Genomic DNA, 22,976 nt, shown 5'->3' with positions numbered 1-22,976 from the left:
ATAGCGTAACATTCCATTGTATGGTTTATTTTGGACATATGGGTTGCTTCTAGCTTTTGGCTATTGTGAATAATGCTGCTCTGTGAGCATGAGTATATAGGCACCTGTCTGAGTCCCTGCTTTCAGTTCTTTTGGGTGTAGACTCAGTGGAACTGCTGGATCATATGGTAATTCTATGTTTAATTTTTTGAGCAACTGCCATACTGTTTTTCACAGCTGCACAATTTTACATTCCCACAAAAAAACGCACAAGGGTTTCAATTTCTCTTCATGTCCTCATCAATATTCATGTTTTTATAATAACCATTCGAATGATTGTGATGTGACATCTCATTGTGGTTTTAATTTGCATTTCTCTAATGATTAGTGAAGGCAGGCATCTTTTCATGTGCCTTTTGGCTGTTTTCATATCTTCTTTGGAGATGTTATGTCTATTCAAGTCCTTCACCCATTTTTTAATTGGGTTAGTTTTTTTGTTGTTGAGTTGTAAGAGTTCTTTATACATCCTAGCTATCAACCCCTTATCAGATATACGATTTGCAAATATTTTTTTCCCAATCCACGGGTTGCCTTTTCACTCTGTTGATTTTGTCTTGTGATTTTTGTCTTGTGATGTAGAAAACTCTTAAGTTTTGATAAAGTCTAACTTATCTATATTTTCTTTTGTTACCTCTGCTATTATACTCAAGAAAGCATTGCCAAATCCAGTGTCATGAAGCTTTTCCCGTATGTTCTCTTCTAAGAGTTTTATAGTTTCTTGTCTTACATTTCAGTCTTTAATCCATCAAATTTATTTTTATATATGGTATAAGGTAAGGATCCAACTTCATTCTCTTGTATGTGGATATCCACTTTTCCTAGCACCACTGTTGAAAAGACTATCCTTTCCCCATTGCCTGGTCTTAGCCCGGGTTAATTTTTTAAAAAGTCTAATTACATCTGAATCCAAGCCCCCATTCCCCAATCCCAGAGTGGCACAAAGATCCCTGGATATATACCAGCCAAGGAGGTCATCTGTGTGTGAGCCCACAAGGTCCCTTCAGGTCAGGTGGCTTTGCTGATGCTGTGCCAAGTTTGAGGCAGGGGCATTGGCGTCTTTGACAAGCACAGGTACCTTGTTCTCTTGGGGCACATTAGATTTCACCCTCACCGAGGTTTGTCACTTCCTCGAGCAATATGAAGTTTCCCTCTTGGTCTAAGCCTCTGCCTCCTGCTCCATTTTAGTCATAATGAAATCTCTGGCTGTCTCTTGCTACTCGTTCCCATGGGGTATTCTCTCTCTTCTCTGACTCTCAAGGCACACCCTAGTGTAATCTCTTCAGTGACTTGGAATTTTACAAGACACAGGAAGACCTATTGACTTCTAACAGCTTCTGTTTTCTGCCCTGTAAAACTCATGAAAGCAAGAAATTACTAAAGACCTTGAGGTAGGGGTAAACAGAGAACAATGCACAAAATAATATAAACCACATGCACAAATATAACAGAATTACAGAGTTGACCCCACCACACACAATATTCTCTAGCTTGCTTTTTTAACTAAAGAATATATCAGATAAAGCTTTACTTCTCAGTTAAAGTTCCACCAATGTTATTTTTTTTTTTTTTTTTTTTTTTTTTTTTTGAGACGGAGTTTCTCTCTTGTGACCCAGGCTGGAGTGCAATGGCGCGATCTTGGCTCACCGCAACCTCCGCCTCCTGGGTTCAGGTAATTCTCCTGCCTCAGCCTCCTGAGCAGCTGGGACTACAGGCACGCGCCACCATGCCCAGTTAATTTTTTGTATTTTTAGTAGAGACAGGGTTTCACCATGTTGACCAGGATGGTCTCGATCTCTTGACCTCGTGATCCACCCGCCTCGGCCTCCCAAAGTGCTGGGATTACAGGCGTGAGCCACCGCGCCCGGCAATGTTATCTTTTTTTTAAAAAAAAAAAAGAGAATATAGCAGATCTATTTCTTTGCCAGCATATTTGGATCTACATCTTTTTCAAACAACTAGGCAGTATTGTATTCCATAATTTATTTAGCTATCTCTCTCAATGGAGATTTTTATTTTTTCCATTAAAAAGATGCTTCCCTCATACATGTGTTTTTGTGCACATAAGCATATATTTCTGCAGGAGAGAAACTCAGAAGTGGAGTTACTGCATTATTGGGTTGTTGGCCGTATGCTCTTCATATTTAACGAAATATTGCCAACTCCTTAAAAATGCTGAACCAATTTCTACTTACAGAATACCTGAGCAAATCAATTTTCACACATCCTTACCAATCCTGGTCATTGTCAGTCATTTTCTTTTTATTTACCCATCTTGTGGGTGAAAAATAACATTTTATTAATATTTTGTTCAGCATTTTCCTGATTACTGGAGACGTTGAACACCTTTTGAAGTCTGTCAACAGCATCTACTTCATATTTATGATTATCTTCTCCTACTTTTAAAAAATCTTTCTCATTGATTCTAAAGAGAATGCAATTTTCTATTTTACAGAAGTTAAACTGTTGTCTTATATAAGTTACAATGTTAGATTACAGTCTGTAACTTACGTGTCAACTTTATTTATGATTGAGATTCAGACTTAATTAGCAAAAGATGGAACCACAGCAGCAGTAAATTTTCCAGAGCTCCCCCAGGTAAGTAACCAGCCAGGGTTGAGAAACACTAACGCACTAATGTAAAGGACAAAATACACGGGGACCAAGAACCAGGCAATGCTTTCAGATGTAACTGGATTACAGAGCAGTCTTAAGTCATTGAGACATAAACAGAAGACCATGGTTATACCAGCCCTACCATTGCGCTAGTTTTCTCTTGCTTTCAGTTTCATGAAGGCCACACATTTCTTTCCAACCCAACTTGCCCCCATGGCTTCCCGTTGCCTTTACAGTTAAATCCAAACTTCTGATATGGCTCCTAAGGTCCTGCGTGATCTGGCCCTGTGGATTCAACTTCATTTTAAGCCCCTCCGACCCTTGCTCACTTGCATCCCTCACATCCTTCTGCTCTTTGACTGCACCAAGGCCTTTGAAGCTCAGGGGCTTTGGTCTTGCTGCTCCCTTCCCCCTTCCACCTCCACCGCTGCCTTTTGTACAACGAGCTCCTCATTCACCCACCTTCACAGCCCTTCAGAGATGTCTATGAAGATGCCCTCACACCCACCACTCACTCTCCACCTCTGCACCCGTTACTAACATTTCCTTCATAACACCTACCATGATTTGTCATCATTCAGTGTATTTCCTTATGTTGCTTTTGGAAACAAGCATTCTCACTGATATGTCAACCCTGTGTTGTGACCCATTGTGTTCACCACGATACCCGGATATCCCACTACCTGCAGGAGGTTTGATCACTCTCTGTTAAATGGGCAAATCACAGCCTGGTCCCACTGTGGTTTCTTCCAACTCTGTTTCCTTCCCCCCGCATAGAATACTGGGTAAGGGGACAAGGAAGACGCACCCCTAAGGTGTAACATGAATGGGTGCTGTTCTCTGTGGTCTCCCGAGTCACTGAGGCATTGGCCAAGCTCAATGATCAGTAGGTGCCCAAGGACTCTGCCACTGCTTTGAGTGTCTAGACCCCCATCTGTGATGTAGGGCTGCTAATTGCCAATCCCAGGAGAGGACTCTGACTCATGGAGAAGAGCAAAGATCATCCTGCCAACTAAGAGACTCAGGAGACCATACACACTTGCCCACCGCGTCTCAGGTTACTGCCTAGGACCACAACACACCGATCACCAATGTGTCTGAGTCCATTGAGGCAGAACACACACACACACACACACACACGAGGTATGTGAAGAAGTCTCACCCATTATGAGCCGGGTCCCCAAAGCTCAAGAAGGCTGCTCAGGGTAGATGGAATCTTGACTGCACATGTGCCACTTTGTGCCACAGCTGATGGACCCCAACGGGCATCCTGCCCCGGGTTATATCTCTCAGGGACTATGGGACTCAGGTGGCAAAGCATCGAGGGGCATCCTGCTTTAAGGGAGAGAGGAACAAAGCCTGCACACCCTCGGCCGTGCCTCTCCAACTCAATACACTACACTCCTTGGGAGGGACAGGAAAAGTCTGGACCATCCTGCTCCCTGTCTCAGGATATGTCATTCCCAGCACATCACACAGTTATCCCTGTGGACTACGGGCAAGAAAAGGGAGAGAACTGGGTTGGTCCAAGGCCACCCAGAGAACTGTCCTGCATTGCCCACAGCTCTCGGCTGGGCCGGTACTCTGACTATTGCTCTTGATCTCTGCTCTGTAGCACCAGGACTTCTCCATCTCGGGCCCTTCTTCCAGCTCGAGATGTTTTTGAACTGAACTGGGGTCCACTTGCCCAGCACAACAAAGCCCAACACTGATATTGGGATAGCAGTGAGAGAACATGAGGCATTTATTGCTGGGTGCCAGGCAAGGAGAATCAGGCAGCTCATGCTTAAGACCCAAACTCCCAGATGGCTTACGGGCAAGAGTTTTTAAAGGGGAGGAGGCAGAGGTGGCAGGCAATGTCATAAATCTATACATGGGTGTTACAGATTGGTATGACCTAAAATGGTGGGACATCTCAAAGGAGGGGGTTGCTCACAGGTCATAGGTGGACTGACAGATTTTTCTGATTCGTGATTAGTTCAGGAGGTGATGCTTTGTCCAAACATGCAGGAGCAGTGAAAAGAATATTAGCTCTGACTTATGGGCATGGCCTCTCCCAGGCCCTGTAAGAAATGTAGAACAACAAATGGTGGCCAGAATTCATTTCTGTTTCCCCTTATCTGACATGTGTGTGCCAGCAGATCCATTTAGTGGGGACTGGCTTCTTGAAAAATAACTCAGAGATATACATGCATATGTGAGTATGTAATTACCATGCACAGGTGCCTCCTGGCTGCCTCTCCTCCTCCTCCCCTTTCTCCTCCTCCTTCTCCCCCTCCTCCTCCTTCTTATTCCTCTTCTTCTTCTCTCTGAGACAGGGTCTTGCTTTGTTGCCCACAGTGCAGTGGTACAAACGTGGCTGATTGCAGCCTCAACCTCATAGACACAAGTGATGCTCTGGCTTCAGCTTCCCAAGTAGCTGGGACTACAGGTACACCATCATACCAGGCTAATTTTTTATTTTTTTGAGGATATGGGGTCTTATCATGTTGCCCAAGCTGATCTTGAACTCCTGGGCTCAAGCGATTCTCCTGTCTCAGCCTCCCAATGTGCTGAGATTACAGGCAGGAGCCACCATGCCTGGATCACCTGGCTTCTTAAGGACTGTCTTCTTATGTTCCAAGACTCAGTCAAGGTTTTTCTATGACGTTTTTCCTTCCTGCTTCTTCCCAAGTGGATCTGACCCCTCCTCCTTTTGTACCCTGACTGTTTCTAAACATCCTTCTTTACAACATCCACACCCATCACTCTGTAGCTCTCTGTTTATTTGTGGAGAGCAGGACCCAGTTTGAGTACCCAACCTGCATGAAACCCACCCAAGCTCTGGACTTTAGTAAGCAGATACATTCTCTTTTTGTTTAAGGCTGTTTGAGTTGGTCTTTCCGCCACTTGCAGAAGAGATCTGGTGTACATCTTTCATATCCCAAGGTTCACTCCAATCAGGGACCATACTTGAACATGGTTCATTCCAACCTGTCTGAAATGCACCCAAACTCTGGACTTTAATAAACAGATACATTCTCTTTTTGTTTAAGGCTGTTTGAATTGGTCTTTCTGCCACTTGCAGAATAGACCTGACAATCACAGACCATACTTGAACATGAAAGAGCTGTACATAGGGTCCTAGAAACCTTCCTTTAAGTGGACATCAGTCAATTAATCAAATACTCTTTGGGTTTGGTTATTAAACCAGTGACTACTCCACTTAATTGTAAATAGCATCTAATCCATATTTCTTTACACAGTTTTTAAGCAGGTCATGAAAAATTGCCAAATTCTTGGTGCACTTTCCAGATCTACCTATCAATGCCAACCACATGGAAAACAGAATTTTCTAAGTCACTGGTTCTTAGACCGGGGCTGGTTGTCACCACCCATAACACTGCTCATGGCAGTGGGGGTGGGGGATGTTCTCATCTATGTGGTTTCTTGTGCATCTCCTTGATGTCAAGAACTTTCTAAGACACCGTGAAGTTTCTTAGCTTTCTCCCATGTCTTCCACTTCCAAGTAGGAGTTCTTTACTGTTCGTGCACATATGAGCCAACCATTCCTTTAGCACTTAGAGACAAGCAGCCCCATGTTGGGAAGGAAATATAAAATCTCAGGACCCCAATTCACTTTGACAGAAGGAAAAGAAATAAACTGAAAGCTGAATCATGCAAGAAGCTGCCTTTGCCTTTGTTCCTAAGCAGATAGCTACAGATAAAAAGTTAAATATCCCTACAGATAGCTACTCTATGTTCACCTTATCTTCTACAAAGTGCCAACTTACTGAGCACAAGACTAACAAATAACTGACTGTTCCCTTACCTGCTCTCTTTCTCTTGCAACGTGTGGGTTTCATACTGTGACCATATCCTCCTTCTTCCCCCTTCCACCTGCTTGTCCCCTTTAATTAGTGAAGCCCTCAAAACCATCTTTGGAAAAAGGCATGGAACACGGTCATTTCTGCAGATTTGTAATCCTTTTTTCTGGGTGTGTTTTTAGCCTTGTCAAAATAAACTTATCAATTGATTGAGACCCGTCTCAGACACTTTTGGTTTGTAATGTTATGTATACACCTGTGTTTCCCATACCCTATCCTGTCTCAGTCAACTCACCATATCTTTTTTTTTTTTTTTTAATGATAGGTTGCGTTGCAGATCTACAGTCACTTAGGCTCTTAGACTCAGAGTAGCAGACCAACAGCAGTGATCAGCACCATCTGGGAACTGTTAAAAATCCAGAAGCTCAGGCTCCATCCCAGACTTGCTGACTCTGAATCTGCATTTTAACAGGACCCCATGTCATCTGCATGCACGTGGAAGCTTCAGCAACGCAGACTTAAACTTTGCATAGCCGAAACTTTGCATCCCCCTCTTTGCCTGCCAGTGGGGGAGTGGTGTTCTTCTGTGTTGTCTTTGCTAGTTTGCACATTTTCCAACTTTCCATGACTTCTCCACATCAAACATCCTCCTGAATGGTGGCTCTCAGATGAAGAATTGATCATCTAATGCTGAAGTTGTTAAACAAAACAAACTTTGAAAGTCAGCTTTTTTTTTTTGCAAGTCTTAGCTCCCAGTGGCCTTTTGCCGTGAAAAATCCACTGGCTGTTTTTCTTATGTATCTGGACTGTTCTGTTCTGTTTCTGCATGGCCTTGGCCTTGTATCCATCATTGGTGTATCTTGGTGATATGCTTTCTTTCTTTGAATGTGCTTTAATTTTTGTTGGTACATAGTAGGTATATATAAATATACACACACATACATACACACACACACATATATATGTATACACATGTATGGGTTACCTGAGATATTTTGATACAGGTATACAACTTGTAATAATCACATCAAGGTAAATGGGGTGTCCATCACCTCAAACATGTATCTTTTCTTTGCGTTACAAACGTTCCAATTATACTTTTAGTTCTTTTAAAATGTACAATAAATTATTGTTGTGGAATACTTGTGCTATGGAATACTTAGTTATGGAAAATAACTAAGTATTTTTTTTGAGTTAGGGTCTCACTCTCTTGCCCAGACTGGGGTGCAGTGGCCCAATCTTGGCTCACTGAAACCTCCACCTCCCAGGCTCACGTGATTCTCCTGCCTCAACCTCCCAAGTAGCAGGGATTACAGGCATGCACCATACTGCCTGGCTAATATTTGTATTTTTAGCAGTGATGGGATTTCACCATGTTGGCCAGGCTGGTCTTGAACTCCTGACCTCAAATGATTCTCCCACCTCGGCCTCTCAAAGTGCTGGGATTACAGGTGTGAGCCACCACACCTGACAGGATACTAGATTTTATTAATTCTGACTATAATTTTGTACCCATTAACAGTGCTATGCTTTCTGGACAGGCAGACTTTTTCTTTACTAATGCCCCCTTTTCTTCCAATATCATTTGCAACTGAACAGTTATTTAGCTTCTTATATCACCCTATCCCCACCTGCTGTTTGCTAGCCTCCACCTTCCAATCACAGGTTTATTGTAATTTTGGTTGAATCATTTTAATTGTCTTTATAAATATTATTAGTTATACATTTAATATATTATAGTTCCTTTCTTTCATAATTAATTGCTAACTCTGGATGTAATCATTGCTGAAATTTAAGTGCTTAAATCACTTTCCTCTTTTTAGGCATTTATGTGCCTCTAGCCAGTTCTTCCCATCTTCTCCATAGGTTCTCAATATAATTTATCATGCGCTCAAGTAAATTTTAATCTTCTCATGATTCTATGTAGGTGTAGAGAATTTTTCCCAGGCCCTCTGCAGCCTTTCAGTTAACCTTTCGATGAGATAAGAAAAGCTATCAGTTGTCATTTTGTTCCGGAGACATCCCCTCTTGGAGCCGTCTGGCTTTATGTTCTAATTGGAACTGATTGATGGACAGGCGAGCTGCTGAGCTGACATTCTGGGGCTTCTTTTCATTATCATCTTGCATATCAGTGTGGGTCCAATTAGGAGACAGAAAAAGGGGAAGCTTAATATAAACAATTATTAAAGTATTATAGGAGAATAACTATAAAGATGTAAAGAAAAGAAAAACAGGTACCTGAGGGTTGAGGGAAGGACCCTAAGGAGGGGCCGCCTAGAGGGCAGCTTCTTCCCCAGGCTGCATCCTTGCTAAGAAGGTGCAGTTGCAGACTTCCAGATGGCAAGGGAGTTTCCGGGCTGCTGGGTCCTGAGCTTGTCCACAGTCACCTGGGAAGCAGGAAACCGGCCTCTTGAGTGTGAGCCAGCCAAGGCTCGTGGGGGCATGCAGAGGGAGCAGCAGCCAGACTGCAGTCAAAGGCCTGAGGCACAGTGTCTGCCGGGGCTGGGCAGGGGGTGGAGGATAGGGGCACAGCAACGTGGCCTCAACCAGGACAGCAAAGCCTTAAGAGGCTCATGCTCCGGGCATGTGGCTGGAGTAGAGCACCATCGATGTCTCCAAACAGAACACACAGAATGGTCAGAGCGGTAGGGGCAGGAAAGGTGAAGCACGGCTACTGCAGCCAGAAAGGACTCTCCCTAAGTGCCCCTCCACTGCCCTCTGCTGATGAAGCTTAACATCATGTTCGCTATGAAAGAGGCAAGCCTGAAAGGAGTTTATGATTGCACAGCAGGTACTGAAGGGTGATTTTAGAGCTGATAGGCCATAAATGGACCCCTGGCACAGACTACCCCTTCAACTACCCAGCTTTCATATGCACTCTTTGACACACATTTGACTGTCATACAAAACCAAACGGCTCAGTGTTTCTACCTAACAAGTCATGGCTCTCCTCCTTACAAGGGAGGAGCTATCACCTTTCCCCAAGATAAAAAGAAGCAAAATGCCCCAAAGACGCAAAATCCCCAAACGTGCAAAACCCAATGACCATATTCATCACTGCCTTTTCAAATGTAGTCATGGTCCCATGGAATATTCTATTACCTAACAACTAAACTGTAAAGTTGACCTCCAACAACTTGGATAAAAATTTAAAATAGGAAGGAGATTTTAAAAATGGTTTGTATATGTCAGTAAACACACGCATACAGAAAGCAAAGAGAAAATATGCAAAGCTTCTGCGGTCCTCACTTGTGTAGTCGGTCATGAGCTCGTGGTTGGTATCTGTTGTTTCTTTCTTCAGTGGTCCAGTCTAACTTTCTTGTCCTCTTGGCCCAAATCTCAGCAACCCAGGGTTTTCTATCCGGTAGAATGACAAACTTTCATTCATCAAGGGTCTGAGTCCCCAGCTGTGCTGCTTTTGTTTTGCTGTTGTTGTTACCTAGTTGTCCATTAATTTCTACTGCTGCACAGAGGAGTACTAAGAGATGGCTTGGTGGCTTCCCTTGGGTTCCAGACACGGTCCTCCTTGCCTCACTGTATAGCAGCAGCCCAATCGACCCGGGCAATTGAGATGAATCACTTCAGCCAACCAGCATAGTGTCGTCAGTGTGATGGACCCAGTGGGATGTTTTGTGGAATGTCAAGATGATCAAGATCTCTGCAGACTACATGATGGCAGAGAGCGGGGGAGTTGATGTTGCTCTGAGGCAGCACCGTGAAGATATACCATTGGACCAGACAGGTAAAAGCAAACTGCTCTGGTAGCCCTTGAATATTGGTATGGAGAAAGGGCATCAGCCAGGTTGGTGGCATCATACCAAGTACCAGGAGCTGTGTTGATTTGCCCCAGTAAAGACACTGCCTGGGGACAGCAGCTTCAAGCAGTGTATCATAACTTGATTTAGTCTAAGATGGTTCACAGTCATCCTCCAGGATCCATTTGGCTCTGCACAGGCCAAACAGGTACGTTAAATGGGGGCATGATAGACAGTGCCCTTCCATTTCTTTCAAGTCTTCGATGGTGGCATCAATCTCTGCAGTTCCCCCAGGAGTGCAGTACTGTTTCTGTTTTACTATTTTGGTAGGAAAAAGATATTCCAGGGGCTTCAACTCAGCATTTCCTACTAGCATGTCCCTTGCTACCAAGTACTCAAGAACTGGAGAAATAGCCACGGGGGGTGGGGGGGGGCACTGTGAGTTAGACTCCATTCATCACCTGACCACCATTACCCTCTGAATTGACTGGTGGGCCACAGTGTCACTTTTTTTTTTTTTTTGAGACAGAGTCTTGCTCTGTCACCCAGGCTGGAGTGCAGTGGCACAATCTTGGCTCACTGCAACCTCCACTTCCCGGGCTCAAGTGATTCTCATGCCTCAGCCTCCTGAGTAGCTGGGATTACAGGCATTTGTCACCATGCCTGGCTGATTTTTGTATTTTTAGTAGAGACAGGGTTTTGCCATGTTGGCCAGGTTGGTCTCGAACTCCATACCTCAGACAATCTGCCCACCTCAGCCTCCCAAAGTGCTGGGATTACAGGCGTGGGCCACCACCCCCGGCCCACAGTGTTTTTTGAGTGAGCTGACATTTGGCACTGCTTTTCGCCTGGAGTCATTTCCTGATTCTAAACCTGCACCTAAGAGGCTGAGAAGCTGAAAGAAAAAGCAGCTGAAAGTCTGAGAAACTGAGTAAAACTATCAGCACTCCTATAGGGCAGGGAGAAAATATTAAAACCCACCAAGGAGGAGAGGCCCCAATAAATCCTAACGCTTGCAGTTGGGACCCCCAAAAGGGTATACCATTGAAGGAAGGGCAAACTGGAAATAAACTTTCCTTCATGAGATTGAAGACATCCAGCATCCAATCATTTCAATCCCTGATTGCTACCATTTGCCCCAAACTGTCTGCAGAAACAAAAGCTAATTCTTTCTGGGAGAAGATAACATTATTCAATGCCTCAAATTATCACTCAATTTTTATTACTCAATTAAATGTGAAGACATGCAATAATGCAAGTATTAGAGGAAGGTATGGTTTTTTTCAGTATGGTGTTGGGCTGGTTGCAATCCAAATGGTAAAAAAAAGAAAGTAAATCATACCACATAAAAAAACATCAATTTCAGGCTGGGCGTCGTGGCTGACACCTGTGATCCCAGCACTTTGGGAGGCCTAGGCGGGTATATCACAAGGTCAGGAGTTTGAGACCAGCCTGGCCAATATGGTGAAAACTCGTCTCTACTAAAAATACAAAAATTAGCTGGCTGTGGTGGTGTGTGCCTGTAGTCCCAGCTACTTGGGAGGCTGAAGCAGGAGAATCACTTGAACCCAGGAGGCAGAGGTTGCAGTGAGTTGAGATCGCGCCATTGCACTCCAGCCTAGGCAACAGAGCAAGACTCCATCTCAAAAAAATAAAAACTAAATAAAAACTAAATCTTATACAGACTATAGATGTAATGTGGAAAGGAAAACAAGAAGGCTATCAGAGGATAACATGGAAAGCAATTTCAAGACATTGATGTGGCAAAGATTTCTTAGAACATCGTAAACATGAACCATAAAGAAAAAGACTGACAAACCATATCACATTAAATTAGAACTTCTGTTCATCAAAAAAAGATGATAAAGAGAATAGAAAATATAATATACAGAGAGGGAGAAAATATTTGTGATACAACTGATAAAAAGATTGTATCCAGAATATATATATATATACGTGTGTGTGTGTGTGTGTGTGTGTGTGTATATATATATATATATATATACATATTTAAAGTTCTGATACCAAAAAAAGAAGCTCAAATACCCTTATTTATTTTAACAAAAATGAATAAAAGGCCTAAATAGGAACTTCACAATAGAGGACTTTCAAATAGTTAACAGGCCTATCAAAATGTGCGTAGTAATCAGAAAAATGCAAATTAAAATCGCAGTGAATTCCTACAGCAAACCCACCAAAATGGCTGAAATTAAGAAGGCTGACACTACCAAGTGAAAAAGTGGAGTAACCAAAATATTCATCTGTGGCTTGTGGGAAGCTAAGTTGACACAACTTAGAAAAACTATTGGGCAATATTTTCTAAAGCTGAACATATGAATGATCATGACCCAGCAATTCAATTTTAAAGTATGTATCTGTGGTAGGCAGAAAAATGCTTCTCAATGATTTTAACATCCTAACCCCCGCACTTATGAATATATGTTCACCTTACCTGGCAAAATGGACTTTGCAGACCTGATTAGGAAGAGGATCAAGAGATAGGCAGATTATCCTGGATGATTCTCCTGGACTCTAAATGTGATCACGCAGTTCCTTATAAGGGAAAGAGGAAGGCAGGAGAGTCAGTGTGAGAGACGGCCAGGTGACAATGGAAGCAAGATTTAGAGCGATGCCACTGCTTTCTGAAATGGGCCACAAGTCACGGAATGTGAGCAGCCTCTAGCAGGTGGAAAAAGCACAGGAACAAATCCTCCCCAGAATCTCCAGAGGGAAGGCAGTCATGTCAACGTCTTGATTTCAGCCCAATGAGACCCATTTTTGGACTTCTGGTCTCCAGAATTATAATTAATTTGTATTGTTCTCAGCCACTAAATTTGCAGTAATTTGTTATAGCAGCAATAGGTAACTAATACAGTATCTAGCTGAAATGAGTACATATATGTACTGAAATACATTCTGAAGAGTGTTTCAAGAGCATTATTTGTTAAATACAAAACTGTAAATCATCCAAACTTCATTCACAGTCAAATGGATTAATATATTGTAGTATAATCATTCAATAGAATACCATATAGTAATATAAATGAATAACTACTCTTGCACACAACAATATACAATGTGGATGAATCTAGTGGTGTACACAAATTTTTAATGACCGTCTCTGGGTGGAGATTATATACATACATATATGTTTGTGTAAACACATGTATGCACATATATATGCTTATTATAAATGTTACTAATATAAAGGAGGTATGACACATTTATAAAAAATAAAATATGTAATACTTCTTATTGTAAATTCCATATTGCCAATTGATTCTCAATCAATTTTGTTCATTTTTGCCAAACTCTTGAACCTGTAGTTCTGTCATGAATGTTAGTTGATAGTTTTATTTATGTTAAAGATTAAAACAAAATACAATAAAGATTTATGTCAAAACTTATCTCATTTGTTGGCCAGGCATGGTGGCTCATGCCTGTAATACTAGCACTTTAGGAAGCCGAGGCAGTTGGATCACCTGAGGTCAGGAGTTCAAGACCAGACTGGCCAACATGGCGAAACCCTGTCTCTACTAAAAATACAAAAATTAGCCAGGCATGGTAGCGGGCGCCTGTAATCCCAGATACTCGGGAGACTGAGGCAGGAGAATTGCTTGAACCTGGGAGGCACAGAGGTTGCAGTGACCTGAGATTCTGCCACTGCACTCTAGCCTGGGCAAAAGAGCAAGACTTCATCTCAAAAAAAAAAATAAATAAATAAAACCCAAGGGAAAAAAAAGCTTCTCTCATTTGTCAATGACTTCAGCAAAAAGAGAAAAACTTCTCTCATTTGTCAAACTATCATCCTGAACTGGATAATAGTTTTGAATCCTGGATGAATAATTCCTCAATTTTTTTGTGTACTTTAGCGTAATGGCCAATTTTCTCACCACTTTCTTAAGTCTAGACAATCAAAAAAATCAGTAAATCCAGCCCTTTTTATTTACAGCATTTGCCGATTTCTAATGATGTCAATATTCCTACTGTGGCCAATTTTAAGCTATCATGGTGACGTGCTTGTAAACAAGGTCAGGAAGAAACACACAATAGCACGTCATCATATAATATTCCATGCAATTACAATAGGTAGAAACATCCTCAAAAGCAGAGGTCATAGTAAAATGTAGTTCGATAAATAGAAAATAAAGCATTTGAGTATTTATTACCTGTGTTTTTTATTGTGATTTAATTATATATTTATAATTTTTCTAATAATTATGTTTAACAAATTTCTTTTTCTTTTTTTTAATTTTACTTTTTTTTTTTTAACACCAGGGGAAAACGTGAATACAGTCCCCCACTACCACAAACATTTGGGGAAATCGCAGGGGTCAGTATATCCGGAGTGCAATGGATAAGCCTCGCCCTGGGAAAACCACCTTCGTGATCATGGTATCTCCCCCACCAGGTAACAGATAAATTTCAAAATTTCTGAAAATGTAACAATCAACTCTTGTGAGCTGGTACAAAACATACTCCTGAACACATTGGACAAAACTTAAAAAATAATATTGAGTGAAATTAGCCAGATGTAGAAAAATACTGTATGAGTTCATTTATATAAAATCCTAACAGAAGTGAAGCTTAACTCATGTTACATGTCAGGATAGTGGCCCAGCTAAGCCCCATCTAGATCAGCTGACCACCAGGCACACAGGTGAGCCCAGGGTCGCAAAGCCAATGGGCTGAGCCCAGCCTCGATCACTGACTCTCTTGCTAATTCACACATCTATGACAGTAAGTGATTGCTCATCTATGGTTATAAGTGATTGCTCTTTTAAGCCATTGAATTTCGAGCTGGTTCGTCATATGGCATTTTTCTGGCAATAGCTAGCTAACAGAGAAATTGTATGAAGGTTGGGGAGAAAGGTGAGGAAAGGGTGGCCAGAAGGGGGTGCACGGGAGACTCCTGGGCGCTGCTGATATTCTACTTTCTGACCTGTGTCTGTTCCATGCACATATTCCTCTCGTGATAATTCACTGAGCTATACTTAGGATTTTACTCTTTTCTTTACTTGCGTTTTGCCTCAATAAAAAGATTTATTTAAAAAATACAATTGGCTGATTAATTCATGAAGAAGTGCTCAATTTCTCTAGTCATCAAAGATATCGAAACTGAAATATTTAAATACCATTTTCCACCTAAGTGGTTGGCAGAGATTTTTAACTTTGTTACTCAGTGTTGAAAGATTGCAGGAAAATGAGCATTTTAGCATATTGGGAGTGTGATAACATATTGGAGGGGTGATTACATGTTAGTACAAACTTTTCGGAATGCTATTTGGCAAATTTATAAAATACTTAGCAAAAAAGCTTTTGACTTGCAGTTGTACAGCTGGAAGTTCACACTAAGGAAGTGATTACAATTATTTGCATAGATCTAGTTATTAGCATGTTCATCACAACATGGCTTTTGATAGTGAAAATACAAAAATATGAAATGTTATAAAATTGGGTTTGGTACATAAATAAGGTATATTCCCGTAAATGCATCATTTTTATATGATGAAAAAAATCTGCAGTAAATTTCACAAAAAGCTGTTTGTGATCCCTTGCTTAATGAAAAAGAAAGCAGTTCATAAAACAATGTGCTGTATACAATGGTACATCTTGGCTTTTGTAAAAATAGCTACATATTGCATAGGTATTAGAGATAGATATCTAGGTAATAGAGATAGATGGATGGTAGCCATATCAGTAGGCAGCTAGGTGTGCGGGTAAGTAGGTCGGTGTGTGGATAAGTAGGTCGGTGGGCAGGTAAGTAGGTAGGTGAAAAACTATGAAAGTCTGGCAGGAGACACACCAAAGCATGAGTTGTCTTTATAACTGAATAGTGGAACCGTAGGTGATTTTCATTTTCTACTCCTATCTGTATTTCCTAATGTCTTCTCCCATATGTGTGCACTTCGTTTAATTAAAAGTTACAGAAACAAGCACCATCACCAACAAAAAAGACTCTAAATAGTTTCATATCAGGTCAAATTTTGCTGCCAAATGATTTATTTAAAAAAAAAAAAAAACACCTTTTAGAGCTTTCTGGATATTGTAATTTCAGCTAATGGATAGTGAGCTATAAAATATTTGCATTGGAACCTTATTACCTATTTCCTCTAACAGATCAGGTGGCCTGTAGCATATGTCCACAAGGGTGTTGTTTCAACTTGTTTCTTCAATCCTTACTGCTATGCTCCACCAAGATTTCTGCTGACAGGTTTGTGGATAACCAGACATATTATAGACCCCAGCCTTGCTGCTTAACTGTCTGTTTCTTTTGCATAGAACAAGCTTCTCCATCCCTGTGTTCCATTTTAAGCAATATTTTCCAAATCTATTTCCTATTCTAGCTTATAACTCAGATTCAGTTTATTTACTCTGCATATTCTACACAATGGAGTATAAATGTCCAAGGTCACGTCTCATGTCTAGATCCCTTCCTGACTGCATGCTCATATGAACACTGAATACCCCTACCCCTCTCCTTACCAGAACTGCCGTCTTCAATGATAATTGCGTTCATCTAGGTTTCCCCTTTCTTGCTCATATTTGCTTTAAATCTCTCTTAATCAGATTCACTAGATTTAAGGGAAATAACAATACAACTGTTATCAAAAAGGATATCAAATATTTATATCACACCATGGGGTTTGTTTTGTTTTGTTTCAGAAAGACAGAGTCTCACTATGTTGCCCAGGTTGGCTCAAACCCCTGGGCTCAAAGGATCCACCCCTGTCCGCCTCCCAAGCAGCTGGGACTTCAGGTGTGAGCCACTGCCTCCAGTTACTACCACTTGTTTTTTAAATAAAAGAATTCCCTCAGTACTCTCATATGGATTATAATTATTAATAAACTCATAAATTCAGACAACTTGGTTTTCAAATATCTGTTTAAATAAAGGGAGGATACGGTTACAATTCCTGAATGTTAGAACTGGTGCAAGAAAAGAAAGTGATGGTTTAATTGTCCACATCAAGGCATTGAGGGTGCCAGGATGGAAAAGGAGGTTCACGGATGAATGCTCATTCATTCTCCTTCAGACCATAGCAACCTGGCTGCAATTACCTTCTCTGGGCACAATTCTGCATAATGGTCCTTTCCATTACAAAGTCACTCTCCTGAATCATTTAAATATTGCAAAAAGTATACAATTTACCTATGTAATAATGTTACTTATAGCATACCTTTCATCTATGGATATGCAAGAGCTTTAAAACCTGCATTTAACACAGACTTACATGTGCTTCCAATCTGACCCATGCAAGCAGGCTAATATTGCTGAGGTCATTGAGTCTATAGATAAAAAATGTGAGAGTATCTTCACACATTAATATATTCCATGTCTTCATATTCTTAATGTATGCCAGCCTGTCCTAAACTCTTTCCCAAGATCACATACCTCATTCTTTAAATACATTTTAACCCACTTTTGATCTATTTGACATTCAAACCTTTGGAAGCAATGTCAGGATATGGCATTTCAAATTATTTTATGTGAGGACTTTTTTGTGAGCTGAAGACGTGGATTATGGAAAAAATACGAAAAGATTTAGGTGCGTTCTTAACATTTCTGTGATTAAAAAGTCAGCCTTGAGATGGGAGGACCACTTGAACCCAGGAGTTTAAGGCTTCAGTGAGCTATGATTGCATCACTGTACTCTGCACTGGGCCACAAGCAAGACCCCATTTCTAAAAACAAAATAAAAATTTAAAAAGTCAGTCTTGTATTAATGGATATTCTTTTTTAGTTTTAACTTGGAAATCTCTTTAAGAAATTGACAACTTTTAGGCGTGCTTGGTAGGCTTCATAAGTTTCAGTTGCAGCATCATAATCTTCAAAAGATCTGTGCTTTGAAGATATAATAGTTACTCCATGTTACAGTTTAGAGGAAGATAGGTGGAGGTCATGGGTTGAGTGGACAGAGCCTAAGGGTTACCAACTGGTCAGGGGCTGCCCAGGTTTTAAAGTTTAAAATTTTACGTGGACAACGTGTCCTATTCTAGAATGTAGAGGGCAGAGGATGGGAAGGTAACTATACAAATAAACAGCTTAGCTACTAAAGCTGAACATTAAGTAAATTAAAACAAGTCGTTTTCAAGATAATATCTATAGGTCAAATGAGAATTTAGGACAGTGCAGGAGAATCCCCACCGTGATTGTCATGATCCTTTCTCCACCTTTTAGTTTATCCGGGTGGGGCTTCAGTTTTACTGTGCTCTCCAGCAATTGTTCCAGAAATTTGCCAGAAGTCATCATAGAAATGGAATGGAAGCAGGCTATGTTCTCTCTCCAAACTTCCCCAGTGTGACTTTGATTTTATCCTGTAGCCAATTTTATACATTCCTTTCTTTCCTCATTCCGTCTACTCATCATCAGCTGCCCCTGATCTGCACTCAGTTATCATCATGGGTGGCTAAACTTTATTGCATAATTGGTCCTGGCCATGAAACTAGAAGCACAGCCACATCTTCAGGATCAGAGCATTGCCAAAGTGAGCATTCTTGTGTAGATGCCCTGTTGAACACATTCAAGTGTGTGTAGAATGGGTTTCTTCAGCTCTACTTTCAACCATGGGGTGATGATAAGTACTACCAAGAGGGTTACAATGGAGGACGGATGATCTGGGTCCAAGATCCCGCTCTACTGCAGCAGCACTGAGCTGGCAGAAAGCAGCAGGCAAATACCTCCTTCACATTCTTATTAGGATGTGGAGAGGCACTGCGCCAGGAAGTGAGGCAAACCAAGGGAAAGTGAGCAGCTTCCCTCACAGCAGCAACCCAATCACACTGCAGATGGTTGGATAGGAAGGCCTGCATTCAAGATTCAGTTAACATTGAGCAGAGGCTGCCTTCCACCTGCAAACCAGAGAAAGGAAAAGAAACGAGCTTTGTTCTTACTGGCCTCATTGACCAGTGGCTCTCCCTTTTTTATCTCCAGAACTCATTTGTTGTCTAGACATCCTCCATCTGCCTCTAATTGAAGCCAAAGGTAGAAGCTTGGAAGACTGGCAGCTTGGGGACATAAGCAGCAGGGCTCTTGCCTGGATATGGTGCCAGACACTTGCTGTCTGCCCTTTCCTTCTACCATCTTGCCCCACTCCCTTAGGGCTCTATAACAGTAGGCTCTTAACAGGCTAAAGAAGCCTTAGAACCATCCAACTCCATCCTAAACTGTAAGTGTATTAGTCAAGATTCTCCAGAGAAACACTACCAGAAGATATATAAAAAGAGATTTTTATAACATATTGGCTCATGCAATTATGGAGACCGAGAAGTTCCATGATCTGCTGTCTGCAAGCTGGAGACCTAGGAAAGCCAGTCATGTGGTTTGAAGGCCTAAAAGCCAGAGACCTGGTGACATAGATTCCATTCCAGTTCTAAAAGCCTGAGAACAAGGAGAGCTGAGGGCAGGAGAAAATAGATGTTCCAGCCCAAGCAGTCAGGCAGAATTAATTCAACCTGCTTCTATCTTTTCGTTCTACTGAGACTCTCAATGGTTTAGATGATGCTGTCTGCTTTTCTCAGTTCATCAACTCAAACGCTAACCTCTTCCAGAAATAACGTTTAGACAGCTATCTGGGCATCCTCTGGCTCAGTCAAGTTGTTGGATAAAATGAGCCATCACAGTTGGTAGAACAAATACAACTCCCAATAGGGAGACAGGGGCAATCTTTAAGGACAGTGCTTTCTCTGGAGCAAACTCTGTACTAAGTTTGTTCAGTACAGGGAGGTCTTGACTTGGTTGCACCAAAAGCAGACCTTGAGTCAAGGATTCATATGCAAGTGATATGTTATGGAAGTGCTGATGAATGAGTGGGGCAGCCAGAAAGGGAAGAGAAGTCAAGGGAGAGTGTACTTTTAGGCAAAATCCCAGCTTTAGCTTGATGGTTCAGAGGAGCTTTGAAATGCACACGCACCTCCAAGTATGTCCCAACTCAAAGGAAAGAGCTGGACTTTCATAACCTGTCCTACCTGTCATCTGCTAAGGCCCACCCAAAAGGAGCCTAAATTCCCAGGCAATTCTGACCGTCTGCTGGTGTGGGCAAAGTGGCTCAGGACTGTAGTCCCAAGAGAGCCACAGGTGTGGCCACAGGAAAAAAGCACACAGAAGTCAAAGGATGGCCACATACGCAGCCAGAATCCAAGGGAATCTGGGCAGGAGGTAGGAGGAAGCACCACCTTCAAGAAGTATATGATGGACACCAGGAACAAAGGAATCTATTCTACACACATATTTGCACATGTTCAAAAGGGTATATGCCCAAGAATGTTCATTTCAGCACTGTTTTTAAACAGGAAAAAAAAATTGGAAATCACCTAAATATCCACTAATGGTGGGCTGAATAAATCAATTGCAACATACCCAGATTATATTATTCAGTGAATACAAAAAAATATGAGATTTGTATGCTCTTCAAGCTACATTATTAAATGAAAAAAAACTCAAATTGCAAATTAATGATTTTACCATGCAAAATATTTTTTAAAATTTAAAAGTAGATGTGTAAATAAATTTAATTTACACATATCCATGCACAAAAATGTCCAGAAAAAGGTCTAGAAAAGTATATGTCGAAGTGAGGAAACAGTAGGGCTGCTATGTCAAAGGGGACTCATAACATTTTATTCAATAGGTTTGATTATTGGAATACTTTCCAGTGGCTCACACCTGTAATCTTGGCACTTTAGGAGGCTGAGGCAGGTGGATCACGAGGTGAGGAGTTCAAGACCAGCCTGGCCAAGATGGTGAAACCTCATCTCTACTAAAAATACAAGAAAATTAGCTGGGCTTAGTGGTGGGCACCTATAATCCCAGTTACTCGGGAGGCTGAGAATTGCTTGAACCTGTGAGGCGGAGTTTGCAGTGAGCTGAGATTGCGCAGCTGCACTCCAGCCTGGGGACAGAGTGAGACTCTGTCTGAATTTAAAAAAAAAAGAATATTTTCCAGTAATTGTGTGTTTATATATTATTCATGTAGTTACAAACAAAATTGCCTTTGTAAATGCAGGTCTGACATTTCGAAATGTGGAGCTGTAACTGATCTATGAACCACAGGAAAAAAATCAAAATTTCTCCTTTCTGTCCTTACCTTTTTGTTGTACAATGCCCTTGACAAAAAGTGGAGGTAATTTCCAAAGATACCCTGATGCCCAGGCATCAAATGGGCCAAAGGGCATAATAATTTTCTGTGTTCAGTTGACATTTTGTTATGCAACTAAATGGACTCATCTTTCAATTCTTTAAGTTTTAAAGGCCTTCCATAAACCTGTTTTAGCAGAAAACATTAAGCTTTGCAAGATGTATATTATATGACCCTCAAGGACGGAGCCTAGGACACTGTTTTACATTTGGGGTCTTCTCATGGCCTTTGCTCCATGTTTTTCTCTTGATGGAGGCTGACTCAGTGTTGGTTGGCAGGCTTCCAAAGACTCTTCAGGCACATAGGTACTTTGGTTCCTTAGAATGCTAGAATACTTACATAAATAAAGAGCTTACTTCTCAAATATATGTAAATCTTAGGGTACTTTGATTTGGATGCAGCTTGACTTAGTTTAATGCATTCATGGGTTTTTAGATCTTAAGATTTATATTGAGAAGACAGTGGCAAAGCATAGAGTATATAATAATTTTGAAACTGGCAACAAGGAAGAGTAATGAAGTGAAATAATAGAACCAAGTAAGAGAAACCACAAGATCCAAAAGAAGGGATGAAGAGTAGGTAATTTTGAAGAAACTGAGAGAGGGTTCTCCCAGAGAGGAAGTTACTGTATTTTCTTAATTCCTTTCTACTGCCTCGTTTGCTAAAATGCTCCCACCTCCCAACTTAATAAAGAAATCCACAACCCTGTCTCATTCCTAAGTAGCTATGACCCATCTCTCTCCTTTCATTCTCAATCAGCAGTTGTGAATGGTTTCCCACGATCATCACCTTCACAGCTATTCAGCCCTTCCACTTGGCTCCACCCCACCTCACTTGCTAAGGTCATTAGTATCTTTACAGTTTCAGAATCAGATGGACATTTTTTCATCTCTTCTCACTTGAGAGGCAGTCTGGCGTCATGAAATGAACCTCAGCTTGCTCCTCTTTCGAGATTTGACTTAAATGTCACCTGTTTCAGCAAGGCACATGTTGACATGTCTTAGAAGAGTTGGGTACAGTTTCCTCTTTGTCTTTTTAGTACCTACACATACATTCCATTTAGAACTTCCCTCATTGTCTTATCATGACTTACTTACTTCTTGAGGGCAAAGACTGTACCCACGCTAATCCTGTCCCAATGTCTGGCCAATATAAAGTATTCCGTGATAGCTATTGAGTGAATGCATTAACGAATGACTGAATGAATTAGTAAATGAATATTCATATGTAAGTCTGGAAAACAGAGACACAAAAGATAATAATTCTTCAGATAGCTAAGAAAGACATACCCATAATTTGAATTGAGAGGAAATAAAGGAGAATACAGAAAAAAAGGACTGAAGAACCCCAAGTTTGGGTCTAAAAACATAACCCTAGGAAATAAAATACAGAAAAATAATTGATCTGGATAACGATTAATGAGGTCAAACCTTTTGAGCTAGGTTCAATAACAAAAGATTTTCCTTTAGCCTGTCTACTTGTACGAGGTACACGACTCCAGGCATCATCACCTTGTAGTAAAATAGTAAAGGGAGAGACTGACCGCCAGGCACACAGGTGAGCCCAGGGTAGCAAAGCCAATGGGCTGAGCCCAGCCTCGATCACTGACTCTCTTGCTAATTCAC

General features: G+C 41.3%; 2 long non-coding RNA genes and 1 pseudogene across 2 annotated transcripts; 1 reads left to right on the top strand and 2 right to left on the bottom strand.

Annotated features, from left to right (window-relative positions):
- The first annotated feature begins 742 nt into the window (after positions 1-742).
- LOC116526181 lies at positions 743-20,519 on the top strand. The gene is made up of 3 exons (XR_004258005.1): positions 743-868; positions 5,553-5,559; positions 20,507-20,519. It is a non-coding gene; the product is annotated as an uncharacterized LOC116526181 (long non-coding RNA).
- Positions 14,489-14,632, bottom strand: LOC116526190 (annotated as a pseudogene).
- On the bottom strand, positions 19,431-22,422 carry LOC116526182. Its single transcript, XR_004258006.1, has 2 exons — positions 22,141-22,422; positions 19,431-19,611 (listed from the first exon to the last, which is right to left on the bottom strand). It is a non-coding gene; the product is annotated as an uncharacterized LOC116526182 (long non-coding RNA).
- Positions 22,423-22,976: the final 554 nt, after the last annotated feature.

This window comes from Sapajus apella, unplaced genomic scaffold, assembly GCF_009761245.1.
Source record: "Sapajus apella isolate SASKATOON/1434 unplaced genomic scaffold, GSC_monkey_1.0 scaffold49, whole genome shotgun sequence".
Lineage (NCBI taxonomy): Eukaryota > Metazoa > Chordata > Mammalia > Primates > Cebidae > Sapajus > Sapajus apella.
This window is presented reverse-complemented; position numbering and strand designations above follow the sequence as displayed.